Source organism: Vidua chalybeata, chromosome 11, assembly GCF_026979565.1.
Source record: "Vidua chalybeata isolate OUT-0048 chromosome 11, bVidCha1 merged haplotype, whole genome shotgun sequence".
NCBI classification, from domain to species: Eukaryota; Metazoa; Chordata; class Aves; order Passeriformes; family Viduidae; genus Vidua; species Vidua chalybeata.
In genome coordinates this window covers 21571146-21590053 of record NC_071540.1, presented here as the reverse complement: position 1 = coordinate 21590053, position 18908 = coordinate 21571146, and the positions used below count along the sequence as shown (strand labels likewise).

Below are 18908 nucleotides of genomic sequence, written 5' to 3'. Positions count from 1 at the left end.
GTGTAAGTACCTTTCAGCGGTCCTTCGGGGCTACTGAGGTTGCCCCGTTCGGAGGCAGCGGGGCCCGCTCTGTCGGGGTTGGGATCCCGGAGTGTGACGAGTGAGACGTCTCTGTGAGACGACGTGAGCGTGGACCTCGTAGTAGTGCGTTTCCCACACCCGGCGACGGGCTGGGCCACGAATTGAGGGAAGCGTAGAGGTGTGTGTGAGAAGGCGCTCCGGAAGATGGGACAGAGGAAAAGCAAGCCCTCTGGTCCCATGGGTAGGGGAAACCCTGTAAAGCTTCCCCAAATTCCTCCAGATAGTCCATAAGGACTAATGATTAAAAATTAGGATGCCTTCCCCTCCAGGAAAGGACGAGGTAGGATACAGACCTACCCGACTCCACCCCTCCACCCTACATACCTCCTCCACCTTCACCCCTACCTCCGCATTCACCACAACGTCCCTCTGCCCCGGTTCGGAGGGGGATGAGGTGAGAATGAGGTGAATGTTGAGCTCCAGGGCAATAACCAGCGGGTAACTAGAATCCAGACTAGGAAAAGGCAAGAGGACCTCCCCAGCTGATAGCGCGGCTCGGGGAGGGAGAAATCGCGATTTCAGTGTGTTGTGTCCCGATTGCAGTGTGGTGTGCCCCAGTTTCGGTGTGCTGTGTCTGTTACATCCGGACGTGCGTGCTTGTCTGTGTGTGTGTGTGTATGTGTGAAGCGCGGTGCGGCTTTACTAAGATACAGAGACGCGGCGCGGCGGTGCCGAAGAGCGCATGCGCGGGGCAGTTCAGCTACACTCCCTGATGGAGCGGGTGGTGCGCATGCGCGGCACGGGCTGTCTCTGGTGAGCGGGCGGAGCGCGGCGCGGGGCTTAAGTCGGGGCTTGCAAAGGTGCTTTAGGCGCGGCCCAGCTGATAGCGCAGCGGGCGCGCGGGCACAAGCCGCGGTTTGAGGAGCTGCTTTGAACGCCGCTAGCTGATAGCGCAGCTAGTGGGAGCGTGGTACAAGCTAGGAGTTACAAGCACCGCTTACAAGCATCGCTAGTTGGTAAAGAGCTTGCAAAAGTAGCCAGCGAGCCCGGCTGGGCTAAGAGTTAAGTGTTTGTTATACAATAGCACTGCCCTTTAGTGTTAAAAGCTGTCATTGGGAGATCCTTTGCATTACAGGGCGAATAAAGGGGGGATGAATGTGTGTGAATGAGAGGCGGGCTGGTTACCCCAGACCTGCTAAGCGAGAGCGGCAGTCTCCCATGCTGCGTTTCCGTCTTTTTCGCGAGAAAAGCGGCCAGTAAAGAGATGAAGTGAGTGATAAAAAGAGTGAGAGAACCCCCCCTGGGACTGGGTCTCAGAGAAAGAGTGGGGACCCCTTGGTGAGGGGGGGGAATAAAAGGTAATTAATTAGAAAAAAAAAATTAATTAAAAGGTAAAAAGAGGGTTTTCTTGGCATAATCTATTGGGGAAAAATAAAAGGTAAAATGTGTAGGAGGGGCCCCTAAAAATTCTGCTGGACTGAGGGATAAGAATGCCCAAGAACATCCACGGTTGATTAAACCTGCTGGATTGAGGGATTAATATTCCAAGAGCATCCAGGCTTGATTAAACCTGCTGGATTGAGGGACTAATGTTCCAAGAGCATCCAGGGTTGCTTCAAACCTGCTGGATTGAGGGATTAATGTTCCAAGAGCATCCAGGGTTGATTAAACCTGCTGGATTGAGGGATTAATGTTCCAAGAGCATCCAGGGTTGCTTCAAACCTGCTGGGTTGAGGGATTAATATTCCAAGAGCATCCAGGGTTGATTCAAACCTGCTGGGTTTAGGGATTAATATTCCAAGAGCATCCAGGGTTGCTTCAGACCTGCTGGGTTGAGGGATTAATATTCCAAGAGCATCCAGGGTTGATTCAAACCTGCTGGGTTGAGGGATTAACATTCTGAGAGCACCCAGAATTAAGTTTGCTGGGTTGAGATATTAATATTTGAGAGCACCCAGAATTGAATAAAAATTTTGCCGGTTTGAAGATAAATCGGAGAGGATCTGGAGTTAGGAACAACACAGCTGGATTGAGGGGTATCCGAGAACACTGAGACTGGCCAGGGAAACCTAAAAGTGTAAAAAGTGTGTTGAAAAATAAAAGGTACCTTGTTGTTGTGATTGTTTTGTTGTGCGTGAGAGTAAGTGAAAAATAAAGTTAAGGTAATGTGGACGAATAAAAGTATACGTATGCATCCTGCCCTGTTAGGAAGCCTCACTGTGCTCCCCTAGTGTGACCCACAGACGCAGGTTACGATCCGATAGACAAAAGGACTACAGCTGACCGTTGGAGAGTAACGAGCCGACCCGGAAACCTGAAGGTCACCTCGAAGAAAAACTGTCGGACTCAGTCTGGGTAATCCAGATAGACCAAGAAGGGGAACGGAAAAGATACACTTACCCCTTGGCTGATGATTATGGAGTAGTGTGTAAAGAAATACGTTGTGATTGTTATCCTTTTGTGTGCTTTGTTTGCCGAGAACGGTGGTGAGTCCGTTGCCGCAAAGGAAAGCCACCTACTGGGATTTGCTCCAGCTGCTACAAGCAAAGCTCTACAAGTAGAGCAAGGATTAACAAGAATCATATTAGAGTTAGGGGAATTGGAGAATAAGTGGGTAAGGTTCAAATCAGAAGAGTGGTGGGAGGTTTACAGAAAAGGGGTTAACCCTGAGAATTTTTTTCCACCTGAATGAACCTGCCCCCGCCTTGTTGCCCATATTGTAAACCGGTGTCGTCGGAAAGAGCTGAAAGAAATCCCGTGTGACTCATCCCCGGTCAAGGATAAGAACTGGGAGCGGTATAAGGCTAGAAGGGGAAAAGGTAATGGATGCGCTGGAGAGTACCGCTGCTGCCGAGAAGATGGTAATCCCCGCGGCTCGAAGCACCCGAGTCGGCGGGTGAGGCAGAGGGGAAAGAACCAGGCTCTTCCTGATCCCAAGTGGAATAATGCAGAGATACTCCAAATATTACCGACTGGGTATTGATAATCTCCCCAAAAGGTACCGACTCAACCACCCTGGGTAAACAAAAAGGGCAACAAGCTAAAAGGGAAATGGTAGGAAATTATGAGTTAAGTACAAAACCTGGACTCCGTCCTCCTTGGCAAGTTATCGTTATTGTAATTCTGATTATGTTATTACCAGGAAGATATTCTCAATTTTCACATCGACCCTTTAAATAGATATTACCCCGAGTAGATAGGAAGGAAATTCAAACTCAGCTATTGTCCAGATCTCCTAGTTTTACATCGTCATTATGCGCATTGGCCCCCATCGATGTGTCCAGCATCAAATCCAGGAAAGGGATATTGCAATTACCCTGGGGAATACTTCTGTGGGTATTGGGGCTGTGAAACAATAGCATCGGATTGGTCAGTAGAAGGAGATCAATGGCTTACTGTTTCTTAAAGACCCCAGGGCTGTAAAGCTCCGCAGAAGGACTGGTCGAGCGGCATGGTCAATCCGGGGAATTGTCAATTTGTGTATATGAATGTAACTAAACCGTCAGATCCGAGATAGACAGTAAGACGAACGTGGGGTTTTCAGTACATAGAACCCAGTAAGAAAGAGCCTATCCCACCAGATACCCGGCCAGTAGGCCCTAACCTGGTAATAGCCAAAGATAGAGAGCCAGATTATGTTGAAATAATCAGTAATCAAAGTAACTCAGGAATAGAAAATTCAACGAGTGATAACCAGACAATAATACCCACTAGCGAAGATTCTCGATTTAACACCCTTTAGAAGCTAGTAGAGAGAGCGTGCCTAACCCCCAGATTACAAAACATGGTTAGCTTTGTTTTGATGTTAAACCCCCATTTTATAACACTGTTAAAATAACTAAAAAAGTTTGATGAACAAAATAAAGAAAAAGAAAAGGGGGGATTGTAATAAGGTAGAAAAGACTCTCTGTTCATCAAGACAGAAAGGAGAAGCCTTGTGTAGATAACAGAAAATCAAAGGAGAAGCCTTGTGTAAGATAACAGAGAGCCAAAGGAGAAGCCTTGTGTAGATAACAGAAAACTGCCAGACAGAAACTAGCTAATATGTTGATTACTTAAGCTAGTTGTGTAATTAGAACTTAGGTGCATATAACATATAACCTTATATGGAAAAGACCATTACAGGGCCGTGGACTTTCACCAAGGAAGAAGAGAAGAGCCTTCGTCAAATGACCACCGGAGGGTAGAAGACGACCCCCTGGCAACAGAAGGCGCAAGCGCAGAGTACACCCAGAGATACCACGGCCCCGGGAAAAAAAAATGTATAAAAAGACTGTGGGAAGAGGGAAAACGGTGTGTGAGCCGTAGGCGGAGCGGGGACTCCCCGGCTGCACCCGGCGCCGTTTGCTAGCCGTCACTCGCTGTAATCAATAAATTTCTGATTGACTCTAGAAAGGCTGAACAAATTATTCGCCTCTATTTATAACAAGTGTATAATTATAAACTGTTAGTTAAACCCCTGTATGCTGTGATCAGGGAAGGAAACGGAGATCTCCGATGGACGACAGAATCGGTACGACCCTTCGGCCAGCTAAGGAAGGCCCTCGTGTCACCTCGAGCACTAAGACTTCCAGATGTGAGTAAACCGTTCCCGTTTTCTCGTGAAAAGCAGGGAATTGCTTTGGGAATGTTAGCGCGAGATCTGGGCCCGTGCCGCGGGGCGGTCGCCTGCCTCTCTAAGCGGCTGGATGCGGCGGCTAAGGGATGTCCGGGACGCCTCGGAGCTTTGCGGCGGTGGCGGCGAACATCCTAGAAGCGCGCGGCTTCGCCCCGGGCCAGAAGATGACTCTGCTGGTGTACTGCGCGATGTCTGCAATGTTGGAAGTAAAGGCTGGAAGTAAAAGGGACGTTGGCTCTCTCCACAGAAATTCTTGAAATACCAAGTCATAATGGTGGACCGAGATGATGTAGAAATTGTGGTGACTAACATTGTGAACCCAGCTTCTTTCCTCAGTGGTAGTATGGGAGAACCGGTGATCCAGGATGGCCTGGAGACTATCAAAGCTACCTACTCCAGTTGCCCGGATCTGAAGGACAACCCTCTCGAGGACACTGAGACCTGGTTTACTGATGGAAGTAGCTATGTCATCAGCAGAAAAAGATATGCTGGGTATGCGGTTAGCACGAGCCGAGAGGTAATAGAGTCTAGATCGTTACTGACCGACACCTTGGCACAGAAGGCTGAAATAATTGCCTTAACCGGGGCTTTAGAGCTGGCAGAAGGAAAGAAAATCAATATTTATGGACTCGAGGTATACGTTTGGGGTAGTCCGTGCGAGTGGAGCCATCTGGAAGGAAAGAGAACTGTTGAACTCGCAAAGAAAAAGCATTAAACGTGCACAAGAGATAATAAAGCCGTTGGAGGCAGTCCAGCTGTCGCGCACATCGAGGCACACAAAAAAGTGAGCTCTGAATTAGAAGAAGGGAATGAGCTGGCAGACAGAGAGACAAAAGAAGCAGTTAAAGGTGAGGTAATTGTTGAGACAGTTGAGGCAGCCTTAATCCCAGATGGACAAATTTCTATTGAAAGTAAGCCAAGATACGGTAAAAAAGAAAAAAGGCTTGCTGAAAAAGTAGAAGTTATAATCGAGAGCGGTAGGCTGTTACAGATGCGGAGAAAGGAAAGCTGGTGATCTCCTCTTACGTGCTATAGTCATAAGTGAAAGATGAACGTGAGAGAACGCATTAGGGAATAGATGCCTTGTATAATTACTTGAAAAAGAGAATCCTAGCCAGAAACTTGCAAAATACAGTGTTTCGGGTGACTCGCCAATGTAGCCTTTGCCTCCAAACTACTCCCAAAAATATTCCTAAAACAAAACTTGAACCTGGACAACAATGGCAAATTAATTTTTCAGAAGTGCCCAGGAGAGGGGGGTATTGATACCTATTGATGTGAACAGATACCTTTTCAGGGTGGCCAGAAGCTTTCCCTACTAGAACTACCAAAGCACAAGAGGTGACCAAAGAATTGTTATGAACCAGTACATAGTGTACAGCCTGGGGATTATGTATATCTTAAGTCTGTTGCAGAGAAGACTCTGGAACTGCAGTAAGAGGGACCATTCCAAATGCTCCTCACCACCTTTACTGCAATCAAGATTAAGGAACAAAACGCCTGGATCCGTATTTCCCAAGTGAAGAAACTCCTGAGGGACTTGAGAAAGTTATACCAGTTATTTTATAAACTAAAATTAAAACTTTCTCGAGGAAATAAATAGAGTGTGAGTAAAATGATAAGCATAGTGATATAATCCTCCCAAAGAATAGAAAAGCTTGTAGTTGTAATAGATAATCAGGTAGGTGTAGCTTAGAGAGTTGTGGCATTTATAATTATTGCTATAACCGCAGCTAATACGGTACCGCTTATATATAATGTGAGTGGTATATAAGTGCCAAGGGAAAGCCTATGATTTTGACTCCTGTAAGTCTCTGGATCAAACGCTACAAATTACAAATGCAACTGTATAAGGAGGAAAAAATGTTTAAAGATATAAATGTGTGTACATCCAGGATGGATTTCATGAATCTCATCAAGAATCCTAAATACTGTTACAAATGCTTAACAAACTGCTCTGAATTTAGGCTCTGGATACAGAGCAAAGTATTTATCACTTTGAAATGCATCCCATTAACCAGACAGCCTTGCTTGTGTATACAGGACAAGGCTGTGTCTGCCTCGAATAGCACGCCCCACTATAATAGTGGATGAGATCACTGTGAAAAAAACTCAATTTAACTTGTGCATTTAGAACTTTGTCAAAATTGATTATTCCTGTCAGGTACCTGGGGTATCATACCAACATATAAAGGCAAACTTAATTACTGTCAAAGAAATATTGCCTGTGCCTATAGGGATGAACAACTTTGGTTACCCAATGTTTGAAACATCATGAATTAAAGGAAATTCTTAAAGAAATTCAAGATAAAGGAAAGAGAACTCTGATTACAATACACCATGACATGGAGACTATACGGAAGGTATTTAAATTATTGGAAAAAGGCCAATTCCATCATTGGTGGAATGTGCTTTTTGGGTGGTCTCCAACAGCAACCAGCTTGCTCAATACCTTGGTTCATCCAATTAAGAAACAACTCCTCATACCATCCCAACTACCGTGATTAGAACACATATTCTATGCAAAAATGTCCTCTACCCTGTCATCAACTCCACATAAAACAAAGAAATTACTCTCATCATACAGTACACCCCTGTCAAAACTCTAAATTGCCCTAAAACCTTAAAAATCATTACAAATTAACCCCAAAATAAAAACTTTAATCTCTAACTAACAAAAAAACCTAATCTCTAACTAACAAAAAACCCCAAAACCAAATAATGCTAATTTAAAAAACTCCACCATAGAAGCAACTACCAGCAAAAAAACACACTACACTCTTTTCACTAACAATTCTTATCACATCACAAAAATGAAACAGAAATAAAAAACAACCATATAGAAACCCACAGAGCAAATCACAACAAACACTAAAAAAATAAATCCAACCAACTTACTAAAACTCTGTCTCTACACTAACTCATAAAGAGCAACCAATACTCTATAAAACTTACAAAAAAAAACCACCAACCTAATTAACGATATAAAAAAATCTAAACCACCAAGAAATAAAAAATCACTACCAAAATAAAACTACCTTAAAAAATCCACCATATAAATACCCATGTTCCCAAAATAAAACTAATAAAAAACAACCACCAAATACATCAAATTACAAAAAAAACCCTTACATTAACAACAACACAAAAATTATTCCTAACTCAATGAACCCATAATGTCTCAAACCATCAAAACAAAAATACCACCTAGAAATAAACATGATGCCAAAAGATAAATGTAGCCATAAACAATATCTCCCAAAGGATCCATAACCATAAAACATACAGTACAATCAAACAAACCAAAGAAATAAAATCCCTATAATAAACGGTAATGTAGTTAACAATATTTTAAAAACCTCACCAATTAACTATAGGACACTACCTCAAACCCACCAAAACAAACACTATATACGCTAATAAGAGCCATTACAAGAGAATTAAAAACTTACCCTCTACTTCATGCAACGACCCATAAAAACCATTGTGAACCTTAAAAAACACGTCCTTTAAAAACATAATACACCATCAAAAAAAAAAAAATCCAACAGCAAAACTCAATTCAAAGAAAACCCTTATCATCAACACATGAACCAAGAACCATAACACTCAAGAAGTAGACCGTATTCCTTATCATACGCCAAGTACAAAAAAAAAATAAAACGATACAATCAATGCCTAAGAACCACCTCCAAACCGCTACACCAAGGACCTTCGGAAAATGAAAAGCCGCGCTCCCAGCACCGGGCGGAGCGCGGCTGCCGGCAGGAAAGCGGCTCCTGCGGCAGGCAGAGGCGGCGCCGCGCCGGGAGCCCCCCGCCCGCTCCCTCTGTCCGGCGGGACCGGCACCGGGCCCAGGGGGCCCCGGCGGCGCCCGAGCCCCGCGCCCGGAGCGGCCGGCACCGGCGCAGCGCCCGCGCCGCCTCTCCCGCCCGCCGGCCCGGCAAAGCTCCCCTCGGCTCCGCACGCCTCGCTCCGGCGCGGCTCCGGCAGTCCCGCGCCAGCCCGGCCGCGCCCAAGTCCCCTTCCACCTCGGCAGCTCCCCAGGCAACGCCAGCAGCTCCCGCGCCGGAACCTTTGGTGCCGGGCCCGGGGCAGAAGAAGCACCCTCAAATGCAGCGGCACACCCCGATATCAACCCTTCAAACGCTGCGAGAGCTGCAGCTTCCTTCAATTCAAACCCCGAAACTGACGCCACACTCAGGTGCTCACCTCACTTCAACAAGGGCAAATAAATGAGTTCTCCCCATCAATTTCATCCCCTATAATAGCAGGAAAAGGGGTTTGCCTCAAGTGATGGTAAAAGGGGGATTTTTACCTCAATCCAAACCCTTTACAAGGACGGACAACAGGGCTGCCCCCTCAGTTGAAAACTTAGGCAGATGAAAATGGAGGGGCTAGCCTCAGATTAAACCCATCATACGACAACAATATTTTTCCCCTTCCATTTAAAATACAACACGAGGATTCCCAGTCACCCCTGTGATACCCCTAACACCGTGGAAAAGGCAGGTTTTCCTTCAATCAGTACCCTCAAAACCACAAGTGAAGGAGGATCCCTCCCAGTTCAAACAGACAATAATGGAAGAGAAGTCGCTTCTCAATTTGAATTTCTTTTGTCCTCAAAAGCCCTTTTTTTTTTTTTTTTTCTCCGGGGCAGCAGAAAGTGATTGCAAGATGAAACTTAAAAGGGAAAGGAGAAAAGTCCCCGCTACAAATCCACACCGGCTTACGTGTTTGGCTGCAACTTCCCGGCCCAAAGGTTTGTCCCTTGGTACCTCCCTTGAGCAATGCTCCACGTATCCAGGTGCTCCCCCAGACCCTGTCAGAAGCTCCCACCGTCCTTGCATGAGACAGCCCCCGGAGCTCCCCATAAACCCCTCTGCTCCAGCAGCTCCATGCAAAAGGAACCTGAGGCAAACCCTTTCCCTAAAAGAGCCTCCGGTAGGAGCCGCCCCCGTCCTCATCCTCAAAGCTCACACCTGGGGCTGCTCTGGGTTTCTTTCCAAATGAATTTAGCAATAAATTCCTATTCTTTAGCAATACCTATAAAAACGAAACACTTGCCAGAATTTAGTATTCTACACACCCCCCTCCCTGTGCATTTTGGGGCAGCTTTGGGTCCCTCTGGGGGACGGCACCCGGCAGGACCCCCCCTCATTCGCCACCCACCTGCTCCTCCACCGCAGTATGCCTCCCCCTCCTAGGGACCTTAGGGTGCCCCAAATGACATCAGAGCCCCGAGTCTTCACCCCCTTTTCCTGGCCCCCAAAGAAGGCACAGAACGAGTCTAACTGCCCTGGACAGCAGCCCAGCACTTGCTTCCATCCCTTTCCACATGTACATTCCCCCCGAAAGGGACTCTGCCGCAACGAGAAAGGGGGGCAGCCCCCAGAAGGGTTGAAGCTCCTGCCCATCCTCGCTGTCACGGGCGAGGGGCAGAGAGAGGGAGCGGCAGAGACGGCGGGGACGCGGCACGGACGGCACGGCACAGAGCGGGGGCCGCTCTCAGCGCGATGCCGGCAAAGCCGCAGGTCCGGCGGGGCCGGGCGGGGTTTGACCGGCACGGGGGGATCCGCCGAGAGCCTCCGGCCCCGTGCGGGGACTCCCGCAAGGGCGCAGGGGCGCCGGGCTCCGGCCCTCTGGGCTTTATTCTCCGGCACCCCCGGCCCCGCGGCTGCGGGGAAAGAAGGAACGGGGCGACGGGAAGAGAAGAGGGCTAGCAGGGCATGAGAAAGGGTAGGGAGGGAGGGAGGTCGGGCTGTGGAGGAAAGCGGGAGGGCAAGGGAAAGGCCGGGAGCGGGAAAGAGGGACGGTGCACAAAGGAGGGAGAGAAGGGGAATAGAACGGAGGAGCGGGATAGGGACAGGGCAGTGGGGGTCGGGTTTGGGAGGGAGAGGAGGGGAGGGTCCGCGGACAAAGAACAGGAATACGGGGAGGAGGAAGGAAGGGTAGTGGGGGGGGGGGGGGGGGAAGGGGAGGCCGAAAAGGGAGGGAAAGGTGCCGGCTTTGGGGAGAGCGGGAAATGGGGGAAAGAGAGAAAGAACAGGAATACGGGGAGGAGGAAGGAGCGGGAGAGAGAGGAACATGAGAGGGAGCCTCAGAGAGCCCCGACTCCACCCGAGCCCGCCCCGGCGGCCCGCCCTGCTCGGGATGCTGCGCTCGGCGGAGCGCGGCTCAGCGAAACTCGGCTCCGCTCGCTGCGTTCGGATCAACTCGGCTCGGTCCGGCTCAGCTTGGATCCGTTCCATTCCCTGGGGGCGGCGCCGCCTCCCGTTCAGCGCGCACAGCTCGGGGCTCTCCTGATGCCGAACCCCGCGGCCGGCCCGACCGTCGCACGGAAACCCCCTGCGTAAGATTAGACCAAGCAGTTTCTATGTTAAACCCTTTTTGTCCTAGAAGAAAAAAACTTATCTACGTCCTGCGTTTTCTCATTCTTCTTCATTGATTTCAAAATCAGAGTCTAAAAAAACTTCTCCTAAAAAGGATTTGGTAAGTAGTCAAGAAAGTAGTCCCGTAAATTTCATAACCTGAAATATACTTATGTTTCCACGAAAAATAGACCACACAAGAGTCCTACTCATTATGTCAACCCTTATGTAAAATGCTTAAAAAAAAACAAAACCAAAACAACCCAAGATAAAGAATTCCACAACCAAAACAAAACATACAAGTAACACTAACTAAAACCACCCATACAAACACACCATGTTTATTGGTCACCAATCCTAAAAATCTATTTTCTAAATGCCTTGTTAAGTATACCTCTTCACATCTAACCTTATCCCTCACAGAATTCAAACAGTAAATACAAAAATTCCTCCACATAACAAACATAAAATAACATTTATACACTCTTATCCCAAATGACAATTAAATTACAATACTACAAATTACAAGACATTAAAAATAAATTCATGAAAAATAATTACATACAAAAAAATAAACAAACAAATAAAAAAAACCCTGAAACCACAAAGAAGTTACCTCAAAATATCACACCTATAATTTAAAACAATAATATATCAAAAACAACACAAAATACCCACACATTCCAACAAAAATTTAATTCAAAATATCAATTCCCACAGAAGAGAAAACCGGGGTCCATTGGCCACTTGCGGATGTGGTCTCGTAACAGAAGCGGACCGCCTAGAGCACGCAAACAAGAACGGAGCCTAAGAGCTGCACCGGGAATTGAGACCGGAGCAAGAACAACTGCTGCCTGCCACCGCTCACTGCTCACCTTGCCCACTTACCTTGACCGCTAGTATCTGGCTTTAGTTCCTAAAAATAACAACAAAGAAAATAGCTGTAATACAGAGGCACCATTTATACTCCCCCCTGCAAAGACAAACGGTGACTGACCTTCTCGGGGGACCCCCTCACCCGGGACGGGGCCCTCTGCCACGGATTCCATCTGGCTGCATCTGAAAGAACGTTAGGACAAAAGTCAGAGCACTGCAGGATAACTTAACAGCTCCAGATAGCCTTCATCAATCTACAGATCCCATCTAGAGTCCAAATACACCCCACATTACAAATTTCCAGGCCCCAGGACACGCCCCATTCTAGACCTACACCAGGCTATGCAGCAGGGCAGAGCAGCTCCAGGCCAAATACCCAGACACCCGTGACACAGAACAAGACAAACAAGGGGACACAACAGGGGGAGAAAGCTCTGAGCGAGAAGAATGCCCTCAGGGAGCCAGAGACTGCAGAATGAGATGACCTAGCTGAGACTGATGGCGAGCCTCTAAGGCGCAGAGAACCCTGCAGGAACAAGATGCTAAGTGAATGACCTATTCCAAGCAAGGCAGAGAAGGATGCCCGAGAATCCTAGCGTCAGAATGCTCTACGGATCTCCGCATTGCTACGAGTCCTAATCTGCTAGAACGCATCCTTGCCGTCACAATTGTCACAAATCACAGCTGTCGAGAACAGCCCAGAACAAGACCTCAAAAGACATCTGACCGGATGCTACTCCAAGGCCTGTGCGGGCTCCCGAGCCAAAGGTAAGAAGGAATCGGCACGGGGCCGAGGAACACAGAGATGAGAGATGCAAAGATGGACGCCCGGGCTTCCGATAAGCCCCTCAAAGGACTAAGGCAAAAGACACAGAAGGCACGACGGACAAGTGACACACCGTGCACCGGCACTGCTCTGCCCTGAGCACTTCAGCACTGTGAGGCTTTTCCTTTATGTGGCCTAAAGGGCCACCCCCATCTCCAAAGCTGCCTCCAAAAGCCCTCCCAGCGCCTCGCTTCCATCCCCTCTCAGGGCCCCGGCCCTCGACTTATCTCTCGGACGTCCGGGGACGAGAATCCACGTCCGGTGCCGAGGAAGGCCGCCTCGCCCACTGGCAGTCTCCTAGAGTCACCGACTGTGGCCCCTTGCTCAGCTACAATCAAGAACACCAAACATCACTGCAGGATCTTAGCTGCACAGCGGCCAATAACCAATAACAATTCTGCTACTCACCATTCTCCTAAGAACGTCCGCCTCATCTGGCCGCGCCCGGAGGCCGATGCCCTCGCGGCAGGGTCTGCCTGGGTGAAGAGGAGACGAGGTGACGTGGCATCGCTGAAACTCGAGTGGACCCTGGCTCCTCCTCCCTAGCTCCCCGACTTACAGCAACTCCTCGGCCGCTCCTGAAGGCTCCCCGGGTGACACCTTCAAATGTCAAAGATCAAGGCTTCATCACAGACCCGTGCGCTGCTTCCCAAATTCCCACGAGAGTGACGAAGCGGGTGTCTGCGGCCCCGTTGCTGAGGGGGGTCTCGGCGTAATACGAGCGGACCGCCTAGAGCACGCAAACAAGAACGGAGCCTAAGAGCTGCACCGGGAATTGAGACCGGAGCAAGAACTACTGCTGCCTGCCACCGCTCACTGCTCACCTTGCCCACTTACCTTGACTGCTAGTATCTGGCTTTAGTTCCTAAAAATAACAACAAAGAAAATAGCTGTAATACAGAGGCACCATTTATACTCCCCCCCTGCAAAGACAAACGGTGACTGACCTTCTCGGGGGACCCCCCTCACCCGGGACGGGGCCCTCTGCCACGGATTCCATCTGGCTGCGTCTGAAAGAACGTTAGGACAAAAGTCAGAGCACTGCAGGATAACTTAACAGCTCCAGATAGCCTTCATCAATCTACAGATCCCATCTAGAGTCCAAATACACCCCACATTACAAATTTCCAGGCCCCAGGACACGCCCCATTCTAGACCTACACCAGGCTATGCAGCAGGGCAGAGCAGCTCCAGGCCAAATACCCAGACACCCGTGACACAGAACAAGACAAACAAGGGGACACAACACGGGGAGAAAGCTCTGAGCGAGAAGAATGCCCTCAGGGAGCCAGAGACTGCAGATTGAGATGACCTAGCTGAGACTGATGGCGAGCCTCTAAGGCGCAGAGAACCCTGCAGGAACAAGATGCTAAGTGAATGACCTATTCCAAGCAAGGCAGAGAAGGATGCCCGAGAATCCTAGCGTCAGAATGCTCTACGGATCTCCGCATTGCTACGAGTCCTAATCTGCTAGAACGCATCCTTGCCGTCACAATTGTCACAAATCACAGCTGTCGAGAACAGCCCAGAACAAGACCGCAAAAGACATCTGACCGGATGCTACTCCAAGGCCTGTGCGGGCTCCCGAGCCAAAGGTAAGAAGGAATCGGCACGGGGCCGAGGAACACAGAGATGAGAGATGCAAAGATGGACGCCCGGGCTTCCGATAAGCCCCTCAAAGGACTAAGGCAAAAGACACAGAAGGCACGACGGACAAGTGACACACCGTGCACCGGCACTGCTCTGCCCTGAGCACTTCAGCACTGTGAGGCTTTTCCTTTATGTGGCCTAAAGGGCCACCCCCATCTCCAAAGCTGCCTCCAAAAGCCCTCCCAGCGCCTCGCTTCCATCCCCTCTCAGGGTCCCGGCCCTCGACTTATCTCTCGGACGTCCGGGGACGAGAATCCACGTCCGGTGCCGAGGAAGGCCGCCTCGCCCACTGGCAGTCTCCTAGAGTCACCGACTGTGGCCCCTTGCTCAGCTACAATCAAGAACACCAAACATCACTGCAGGATCTTAGCTGCACAGCGGCCAATAACCAATAACAATTCTGCTACTCACCATTCTCCTAAGAACGTCCGCCTCATCTGGCCGCGCCCGGAGGCCGATGCCCTCGCGGCAGGGTCTGCCTGGGAGAAGAGGAGACGAGGTGACGTGGCATCGCTGAAACTCGAGTGGACCCTGGCTCCTCCTCCCAAGCTCCCCGACTTACAGCAACTCCTCGGCCGCTCCTGAAGGCTCCCCGGGTGACACCTTCAAATGTCAAAGATCAAGGCTTCATCACAGACCCGTGCGCTGCTTCCCAAATTCCCACGAGAGTGACGAAGCGGGTGTCTGCGGCCCCGTTGCTGAGGGGGGTCTCGGCGTAATACGAGCGGACCGCCTAGAGCACGCAAACAAGAACGGAGCCTAAGAGCTGCACCGGGAATTGAGACCGGAGCAAGAACAACTGCTGCCTGCCACCGCTCACTGCTCACCTTGCCCACTTACCTTGACTGCTAGTATCTGGCTTTAGTTCCTAAAAATAACAACAAAGAAAATAGCTGTAATACAGAGGCACCATTTATACTCCCCCCCTGCAAAGACAAACGGTGACTGACCTTCTCGGGGGACCCCCCTCACCTGGGACGGGGCCCTCTGCCACGGATTCCATCTGGCTGCGTCTGAAAGAACGTTAGGACAAAAGTCAGAGCACTGCAGGATAACTTAACAGCTCCAGATAGCCTTCATCAATCTACAGATCCCATCTAGAGTCCAAATACACCCCACATTACAAATTTCCAAGCCCCAGGACACGCCCCATTCTAGACCTACACCAGGCTATGCAGCAGGGCAGAGCAGCTCCAGGCCAAATACCCAGACACCCGTGACACAGAACAAGACAAACAAGGGGACACAACAGGGGGAGAAAGCTCTGAGCGAGAAGAATGCCCTCAGGGAGCCAGAGACTGCAGAATGAGATGACCTAGCTGAGACTGATGGCGAGCCTCTAAGGCGCAGAGAACCCTGCAGGAACAAGATGCTAACTGAATGACCTATTCCAAGCAAGGCAGAGAAGGATGCCCGAGAATCCTAGCGTCAGAATGCTCTACGGATCTCCGCATTGCTACGAGTCCTAATCTGCTAGAACGCATCCTTGCCGTCACAATTGTCACAAATCACAGCTGTCGAGAACAGCCCAGAACAAGACCTCAAAAGACATCTGACCGGATGCTACTCCAAGGCCTGTGCGGGCTCCCGAGCCAAAGGTAAGAAGGAATCGGCACGGGGCCGAGGAACACAGAGATGAGAGATGCAAAGATGGACGCCCGGGCTTCCGATAAGCCCCTCAAAGGACTAAGGCAAAAGACACAGAAGGCACGACGGACAAGTGACACACCGTGCACCGGCACTGCTCTGCCCTGAGCACTTCAGCACTGTGAGGCTTTTCCTTTATGTGGCCTAAAGGGCCACCCCCATCTCCAAAGCTGCCTCCAAAAGCCCTCCCAGCGCCTCGCTTCCATCCCCTCTCAGGGTCCCGGCCCTCGACTTATCTCTCGGACGTCCGGGGACGAGAATCCACGTCCGGTGCCGAGGAAGGCCGCCTCGCCCACTGGCAGTCTCCTAGAGTCACCGACTGTGGCCCCTTGCTCAGCTACAATCAAGAACACCAAACATCACTGCAGGATCTTAGCTGCACAGCGGCCAATAACCAATAACAATTCTGCTACTCACCATTCTCCTAAGAACGTCCGCCTCATCTGGCCGCGCCCGGAGGCCGATGCCCTCGCGGCAGGGTCTGCCTGGGTGAAGAGGAGACGAGGTGACGTGGCATCGCTGAAACTCGAGTGGACCCTGGCTCCTCCTCCCTAGCTCCCCGACTTACAGCAACTCCTCGGCCGCTCCTGAAGGCTCCCCGGGTGACACCTTCAAATGTCAAAGATCAAGGCTTCATCACAGATCCGTGCGCTGCTTCCCAAATTCCCACGAGAGTGACGAAGCGGGTGTCTGCGGCCCCGTTGCTGAGGGGGGTCTCGGCGTAATACGAGCGGACCGCCTAGAGCACGCAAACAAGAACGGAGCCTAAGAGCTGCACCGGGAATTGAGACCGGAGCAAGAACTACTGCTGCCTGCCACCGCTCACTGCTCACCTTGCCCACTTACCTTGACTGCTAGTATCTGGCTTTAGTTCCTAAAAATAACAACAAAGAAAATAGCTGTAATACAGAGGCACCATTTATACTCCCCCCTGCAAAGACAAACGGTGACTGACCTTCTCGGGGGACCCCCCTCACCCGGGACGGGGCCCTCTGCCACGGATTCCATCTGGCTGCGTCTGAAAGAACGTTAGGACAAAAGTCAGAGCACTGCAGGATAACTTAACAGCTCCAGATAGCCTTCATCAATCTACAGATCCCATCTAGAGTCCAAATACACCCCACATTACAAATTTCCAGGCCCCAGGACACGCCCCATTCTAGACCTACACCAGGCTATGCAGCAGGGCAGAGCAGCTCCAGGCCAAATACCCAGACACCCGTGACACAGAACAAGACAAACAAGGGGACACAACACGGGGAGAAAGCTCTGAGCGAGAAGAATGCCCTCAGGGAGCCAGAGACTGCAGATTGAGATGACCTAGCTGAGACTGATGGCGAGCCTCTAAGGCGCAGAGAACCCTGCAGGAACAAGATGCTAACTGAATGACCTATTCCAAGCAAGGCAGAGAAGGATGCCCGAGAATCCTAGCGTCAGAATGCTCTACGGATCTCCGCATTGCTACGAGTCCTAATCTGCTAGATCGCATCCTTGCCGTCACAATTGTCACAAATCACAGCTGTCGAGAACAGCCCAGAACAAGACCGCAAAAGACATCTGACCGGATGCTACTCCAAGGCCTGTGCGGGCTCCCGAGCCAAAGGTAAGAAGGAATCGGCACGGGGCCGAGGAACACAGAGATGAGAGATGCAAAGATGGACGCCCGGGCTTCCGATAAGCCCCTCAAAGGACTAAGGCAAAAGACACAGAAGGCACGACGGACAAGTGACACACCGTGCACCGGCACTGCTCTGCCCTGAGCACTTCAGCACTGTGAGGCTTTTCCTTTATGTGGCCTAAAGGGCCACCCCCATCTCCAAAGCTGCCTCCAAAAGCCCTCCCAGCGCCTCGCTTCCATCCCCTCTCAGGGCCCCGGCCCTCGACTTATCTCTCGGACGTCCGGGGACGAGAATCCACGTCCGGTGCCGAGGAAGGCCGCCTCGCCCACTGGCAGTCTCCTAGAGTCACCGACTGTGGCCCCTTGCTCAGCTACAATCAAGAACACCAAACATCACTGCAGGATCTTAGCTGCACAGCGGCCAATAACCAATAACAATTCTGCTACTCACCATTCTCCTAAGAACGTCCGCCTCATCTGGCCGCGCCCGGAGGCCGATGCCCTCGCGGCAGGGTCTGCCTGGGAGAAGAGGAGACGAGGTGACGTGGCATCGCTGAAACTCGAGTGGACCCTGGCTCCTCCTCCCTAGCTCCCCGACTTACAGCAACTCCTCGGCCGCTCCTGAAGGCTCCCCGGGTGACACCTTCAAATGTCAAAGATCAAGGCTTCATCACAGATCCGTGCGCTGCTTCCCAAATTCCCACGAGAGTGACGAAGCGGGTGTCTGCGGCCCCGTTGCTGAGGGGGGTCTCGGCGTAATACGAGCGGACCGCCTAGAGCACGCAAACAAGAACGGAGCCTAAGAGCTGCACCGGGAATTGAGACCGGAGCAAGAACTACTGCTGCCTGCCACCGCTCACTGCTCACCTTGCCCACTTACCTTGACCGCTAGTATCTGGCTTTAGTTCCTAAAAATAACAACAAAGAAAATAGCTGTAATACAGAGGCACCATTTATACTCCCCCCCTGCAAAGACAAACGGTGACTGACCTTCTCGGGGGACCCCCCTCACCCGGGACGGGGCCCTCTGCCACGGATTCCATCTGGCTGCGTCTGAAAGAACGTTAGGACAAAAGTCAGAGCACTGCAGGATAACTTAACAGCTCCAGATAGCCTTCATCAATCTACAGATCCCATCTAGAGTCCAAATACACCCCACATTACAAATTTCCAGGCCCCAGGACACGCCCCATTCTAGACCTACACCAGGCTATGCAGCAGGGCAGAGCAGCTCCAGGCCAAATACCCAGACACCCGTGACACAGAACAAGACAAACAAGG

General features: G+C 50.4%; 2 long non-coding RNA genes across 2 annotated transcripts; both read right to left on the bottom strand.

Annotated features, from left to right (window-relative positions):
• Window positions 1-13247: 13247 nt before the first annotated feature.
• On the bottom strand, window positions 13248-14504 carry LOC128793839 (uncharacterized). Its single transcript, XR_008432903.1, has 3 exons — window positions 13660-14504; window positions 13550-13577; window positions 13248-13442 (listed from the first exon to the last, which is right to left on the bottom strand). It is a non-coding gene; the product is annotated as an uncharacterized LOC128793839 (long non-coding RNA).
• A 2148-nt stretch (window positions 14505-16652) lies between these two features.
• On the bottom strand, window positions 16653-18169 carry LOC128793838 (uncharacterized). The gene is made up of 4 exons (XR_008432902.1): window positions 18079-18169; window positions 16965-17998; window positions 16856-16883; window positions 16653-16748 (listed from the first exon to the last, which is right to left on the bottom strand). It is a non-coding gene; the product is annotated as an uncharacterized LOC128793838 (long non-coding RNA).
• Between the last annotated feature and the right edge of the window lie 739 nt (window positions 18170-18908).